General features: G+C 38.2%; 1 pseudogene; it reads left to right on the top strand.

Annotated features, from left to right (window-relative positions):
- The first annotated feature begins 4,596 nt into the window (after positions 1–4,596).
- On the top strand, positions 4,597–6,243 carry LOC131921144 (glyceraldehyde-3-phosphate dehydrogenase-like; annotated as a pseudogene).

Here is a 6,243-nt window from a genome sequence, read left to right as displayed (position 1 = left end):
TAGCTATCCGAGGTTTTTTGTTTTTCCATATAAAGTTAAGCATTGTTCTTTCCAAGTCTGTGAGGAATTGTGTTGGGATTTTGATGGGTATTGCATTGAATCTGTAGATTGCTTTTGGAAAGATTGCCATTTTTACTATGTTGATTCTATGTATCCATGAGCATGGGAGATCTTTCCATTTTCTGATATTTTCTTTAATTTCTTTCTTTAGAGACTTAAAGTTCTTATCATACAGGTCTTTCGCTTGCTTAGTTAGAGTTACCCCCAAGGTATTTTATACTATTTGTGGCTATTATAAAGGGTGGTATTTCTCTGATTTATTTCTCAGCCCCTTTTTCATTTGTATATAGGAGGGCTACTGATTTTTTTGAGTTGATCTTGTATCCTGCCACCTTACTGAAGGAGTTTATCAGCTGTAGGAGTGCCCTGGTAGAATTTTTGGGGTCACTTATGTATATTATCATATCATCTGAAAATAATGAAAGTTTGACTTCTTCCTTTCCAATTTATATCCCTGTGATCTCCTTATATTGTCTTATTGCTCTACTTGAACTTCAAGTACTGTATTGACTAAGTATAGGGAGAGTGGACAGCCTTGTCTTGTTCCTGATTTTAGTGGAATCGTTTTGAATTTCTCTCCATTTAATTTGATGTTGACTGTTGGCTTGCTGTAAATTGCATTTATTATGTTTAGGTATGTCCTTGTATTCCTGATCTCTCTAGACCCATTATCATGAAGAGGGTGTTGGATTTTGTCAAAGGTTTTTTTCAGCATCCAATGAGATGATCATGTGGGTTTTTTTCTTTCAGTTTGTTTATATGGTGTATAATATTGACAGATTTTCATACGTTGAACCATCCTTGCATCCCTGAAGCCTACTTGGTCATGGTGGATAATTTTTTTGATGTGTTCCTGGATCCAGTTAGCCAGTATTTTATTGAGTATTTTTGCATCAATATTCATGAGGGAGATTGGTCTGTAATTCTCTTTCTTTGTTGCATCTTTGTGTGGTTTGTGTATCAGGGTAACTGTTGTCTCATAAAAAGAATTTGGTAATGTTCCTTCTGTTTCTGTGGTGTGGAACAATTTGAAGAAGTATTAGCTCTTCTTTGAAAATCTGGTAGAATTCTGCACTGAAACCATCTGGTCCTGGGCTTTTTTTGGTTGGGAGACTTTTTAATGACTGTTTCTATTTCCTTAGGGGTTATTGGACTATTTAAATAGTTTATCTGGTCTTGATTTAACTTAGGTATGTGGTACCTATCCAGAAAATCATCCATTTCTTTCAGATTTTCCAATTTTGTGGAGTACAGATTTTTAAAGTTTGACCTGATGATTCTCTGTATTTCCTCAGTGTCTGTTGCTATGTCCCCCTTTTCATTTCTGATTTTGTTAATTTGGATGCTCTCTCCCTGCTTTTTGATTAATTTGGGTAAGGGCTTATTTATCTTGTTGATTTTCTCAAAGAACCAACTCTTTGTTTCATTAATTCTTTGTTCTCTTTTTTTCTATTTTATTGATTTCAGCCCTCAATTTGATTATTTCCTGGCATCTGTTTTTCCTGGGTGAGTTTGCTTCTTCTTTTTCTAGAGCTTTCAGTTGTACTGTTAAGTCACTAGTGTGAGATTTTTCTAACTTCTTTATGTGGGCATTTAGAGCTATGAATTTTCCTCTTAGCACTGCTTTCATGGTGTCCCATAAGTATGAGTATGTTGCACATTCATTTTCATTGAATTCTAGGAAATCTTCAGTTTCTTTCTTTATTTCTTCCTTGACCCATTGGTGATTCAATTGGGCATTATTCAGTTTCCATGAGTCTGTAGGCTTTCTGTAATTTTTGTTGTTGAAGTCTAACTTTAAGCCATAGTGGTCTGATAAGACACAGGAGGTTATTTCAATTTTTTTGTATCTGTTGAGATTTGCTTTGTGACCAAGCATGTGGTCAATTTTGGAGAAGGTTCCATGGGGTGCTGAAAGGAAGGTATATTCTTTTTTGTTAGGGTGGAATATTCTGTAGATATCTATTAAGTCTATTTGAGTCATAATGTCTGTTAGTTCTCTTATTTCTCCATTAAGTTTCTGTCTGGCAGACCTGTACATTGGTAAGAATGGGGTGTTGAAGTCTCCCACTACTAGTGTATGGGGTTTGGTGTGCGATTTAAGCTTTAGTAATGTTTCTTTTACGAATGTTGGTGCCCTTGTATTTGGGGCATAAATATTCAGAATTGAGACTTCATCTTGTCGGATTTTCTCTGTGATAAATATGTCATGTCCTTCCCGATCTCTATCGATTGATTTTAGTTTGAAGTCTAATTTATTAGATATTAGGATAGCCACACCAGCTTGCTTCTTAAATCCATTTGATTAGAAAGTATTTTCCCAGCCTTTTATTCTGAAGTGGTGTCTGTCTTTGAAGTTGAGGTGTGTTTCTTGTATGCAGCAAATGAATGGATCTTGTTTTAGTATCCATTCTGTTAGCCTGTGTCTTTTTATAGGTGAATTGAGACCATTGATATTGATGGTTATTAATGACCAGTTATTGTTAGTTCCTGTTATTTTTTGGTGATACTGTTGTATGTTTCCCTTCTTTGGTATTTGTTGGTGTGGGATTATCTATTGCCTGTGTTTTCATGGGTGTGTCTAACTTCCTTAGGTTGGATTTTTCCTTCAAGTGCTTTCTGTAGGGCTGGGTTTGTGGAGAGATATTTTAAAATCTCTTTTTATCATGGAATATTTTGTTTGCTGCATCTATGTTGATTGAGAGTTTTACTGGGTATAATAGTTTGAGTTGGCATCCATGGTCTCTTAGCATCTGCATAACGTCAGTCAAGGACCTTCTGGCTTTTAGAGTCTCCATTGAGAAGTCAGGTATTATTCTTATGGGTCTGCCTTTATATGTTACATGGCTTTTTTCCTTTGCAGCCCTTAATATTTTTTCTTTATTCTGTATATTTAGTGGTTTGATTATTATGTGGCAAGGGGACTTTTTTTTTTTTGATCCAGTCTATTTGGTCTTCTCTAACCCTCCTGTATTTTTATAGGCATTTCCTTCTTTAGGTTGGGAAAATTTTCTTCTATGATTTTGTTGAATATAATTTCTGTGCCTTTGAGTTTGTATTCTTCTCTTTCTTCTATCCCTATTATTCTTAGGTTTGGTCTTTTCATGGTGTTCCAAATTTCCTGGACATTTCGCATCATGCCTTTATTGGCTTTAGTGTTTTCTTTGACTGATGAATCTATTTCTGCTACTGTATCTTCAACGCCAGAGATCCATTCTTCCATCTCTTGCATTCTGATGGTTATACTTGCATCTGTAGTTCCTGTTTTTTACTCAGATTATCCACTTCAGCATTACCTCAATTTGTGTCTTCTTTGTTGACTCCATTTCAGTTTTGAAATCTTGAACTGTTTCTCTCACTTGTTTAATTGCTTTCTCTTGGCTTTCAAGGGATTTACTGATTTCTTCCCATTTTTTGTTTGACTTTTCCTCGATTTCTTTAAGGGAATTTTTCATTTCCTCTTTTAAGATCTCTAATATCTTCTTAAAGTCATTTTTGTGGTAGATATCTTCTGTTTCTTCTGTGTTGGTATGTTCAAGTCTTGCTGATGTAAGTTCTGATGGAGCCATATTGGTTTTTATGTTGTTGACTGTATTTTTGCACTGGCGTCTACCCATCTCTTTCTCCACTTGGTGCAAGTGATGTCTGTGTCTGAGGGAGCCTCTCTTGGTCTGATTGATACTCTCGATCCAGTGGGAGCTCTTGGTCTAATTGATGCTGATGGACTGATGGACTTTTTGCCTTAGGGAGCAGCTATTAGTCCAACTGGTGCTAGTGGGCTCTGTCTCAAGGAGTAGCTGGAGTCTTAGTGTGTGGTAGATGGTGGTAATCTGACCTGTCTGCAAAAGGTCTGCCTACCAACTGGCCTCTTCATCCACTTCGGTGCTGGCAGGCTCTGTCTCAGGGAACAGTTGCAGTCTCGGAGGGTGGGTAGGAGTTGGGGGAGATGTGGCTTGGGTTACAGGGTTTGATGTGGGATGGGGGTAGTCTGACCTGTGTGCAGGAGGTCTGCCTGCCAACTGGCCTGAAACTGGAACTGCAGTGGGTGGGGGTGTAGGGGAGCAGGGTTGTGCCCCTGGGCCCAAATCCTAGGGGCTGGGGTGTTTGGGTGTGAGCATAAAGACTCACATCTTAGTCTAGTTGGGTGCTGGCAGGCTCTGTCTTGGGGAACAGTTGCAGTCTCCGCCATCACTGTCTTTATATTCTAGTAGAACACTGTTTTTATATTCTAATATATATCCTATATTCTGGCATCCCTTTGTGCTCCTTTTTAATTTTGACTTTTAATGGATATCATGAATACTTTCCTATACATATTTTACATATGTATATCTTCTTATTAAAAAGATTAATGAAAAATTGTGGAAGGGAGCCATGTGGTGGTGGCACATGCATTTAATCCCAGCACTCAAGAGGCAGAGGCAGAGGCAGGTGAATGTCTGTGAGTTCGAGGCCAGCCTGCTCTACAAAGTGTGTTTTAGGACAGACTCCAAAGCTACACAGAGAAACCCTGTCTTGAAAAACCAAAAGAAAATTATGGGCATTGTGCAAGTGAGTGAAGGTACCTGTAGAGGAGAGAAGAGGGCATTCAATTACCCTGAAGCTGGAGTTACAGGTTGTTGTGAATTGCTTTACACACTTGGAAATGATCCGAGGTCCTGTGCAAGAGCAGTATGCACTTTCAACACTAAGCCAACTCTCCAACTGGACATCTGAGACCATACCCCCAATATACTTAGGACCATCCTCTAAGCTTTACCTGTTACAACTCAAATAAAATTTTCCAAAGCCACCACCCTTAGGAGAATGCATCAGTCACATGAGCCCTGGGGAAGGAGAGAGTTCATCCATATCCAAATCATGGCATTCTACCTACAACCCCCTAAAGACGATGCTCTTGTCAATTTTTAAAATAATTCACAATTTAAAAATTTATAAGCAGCATAAAATAATCGTAGCTTTAAGAACAAAGAGGAAAATCATAAAAAATGAGACTCAATATGTGATGTGAGAATTTACAATATAAAAACATAAAGAGAAGAGTTCATGAAAGAGAGTGAGGAACAACAATGTGTTTCATGTGTGGAATTCTGTCTTTCCTCAGGAAAGTCTTAAGATCCATTTCATATGGACAAATTGACAAAATAATAAGTTTGTATTTATAGATATTAATGATAAAAGTGATTAGATCGTGAGGTTAGGATGTGGTAGTATCTGGAGATGTAATCCAGAGTCTATTTCTTTTATTGTTAATGTTTAAGTGAAAAGTATGTATTACAGATATTTCACTCTCATCAGCTTAACAAAAATTAAATGGAAAATATTTATCAACACAGACATAAGAAAACAATGCAACCCCAAAATATACAGGTGGTACTATAAGTAGCTAGTGTTACTGTGATAGTTGTAGTAATTACTTTTCTACTATTCAGTTTGATGATACCTAGGAGAGTTGAAAATATTCATACATAGCTTTAGAAACTATCAGATATACACAGTCAAGGCTGAGAATGGGAAGCTTGTCATCAACAGGAAGACTTTCAGCTTCTTCCAGCAGCAAGATCTTGCCAATATTAAAAGGGATGATGCTGGTACTGAGTATGTTGTGAACTCTACTGGTGTTATCACCAGTAGAGAGGGCTGGAGCCCACTTGAAAGATAGTGTCCAAAGGGTTATCATCTCTGCTCTTTCTGCTGATGCCTTCATGGTTGTGATGGGTGTGGACCATGAGAAGTATGACTATTCACTCAAGATTGTCAGCAACTCTTCCTGTACCACCAACTGCTCAACCTCTGTGACCAAGTTCATCCATAACAACTTGGGCATTGTGGAAGAACTCATGACAATACTCAATGCCATGACTGCCACCCAGAAAACTGGATGGCATTTCTGGGAATTGTGTTGTGATGGCTAGAACATCATCCCTCCATCCACTGGTGGTGCCAAGGCTGTGGCAAGGTCAATCCAGAGCCCAATCAGAAGCTCACTTGCATGGCCTTCTGTGTTCCTATCCACATGTCTGACATGGATCTGACATGTCACCTGGAGAAAGTGGCCCAGTATGATATGATGACATCAAGAAGATGGTGAAGAGGGCAACCAAGGGCCCACTAAAAGACATCCCAGACTACACTGAGGACCAGGTTGTCGTATGAGAATTTAACAGTGATACTGTGTGGTGA

This window comes from Peromyscus eremicus, chromosome 1 (genome assembly GCF_949786415.1).
Source record: "Peromyscus eremicus chromosome 1, PerEre_H2_v1, whole genome shotgun sequence".
NCBI lineage: Eukaryota > Metazoa > Chordata > Mammalia > Rodentia > Cricetidae > Peromyscus > Peromyscus eremicus.
Note: the sequence above shows the minus strand (reverse complement) of the source record. Positions and strands in the feature narration are given on the sequence as shown.